The sequence below is a fragment of the Penaeus monodon genome, chromosome 29, assembly GCF_015228065.2.
Source record: "Penaeus monodon isolate SGIC_2016 chromosome 29, NSTDA_Pmon_1, whole genome shotgun sequence".
Lineage (NCBI taxonomy): Eukaryota > Metazoa > Arthropoda > Malacostraca > Decapoda > Penaeidae > Penaeus > Penaeus monodon.
This window is the reverse complement of record NC_051414.1, coordinates 11,629,974-11,630,250: the sequence shown is the minus strand read 5'-3', so window position 1 is coordinate 11,630,250 and position 277 is coordinate 11,629,974.

Genomic DNA, 277 nt, shown 5'->3' with positions numbered 1-277 from the left:
TTTAAGGCAAGATATTAGATTTATTTTCTTTCCCTATGAGCCCTGTAATTCGCAGGATTTCATCATTTCAAGTTTTTCCGTCAGTTTTGGGAAATTTAAAAGGAAAATTTCGTTTTTTGGGATATCGCGTTTTGCGTGTCAAGTTTAGCACCATTTTCTACCCATTCTTTTTCTTACGGAAATGTCGAAAATGCATCGTTTATCACATCTTTTTTAAAGCTATATATAAGAAAATAAATAATTTTGAATATTTCTTTTACTTCTATACTTTTTTTAC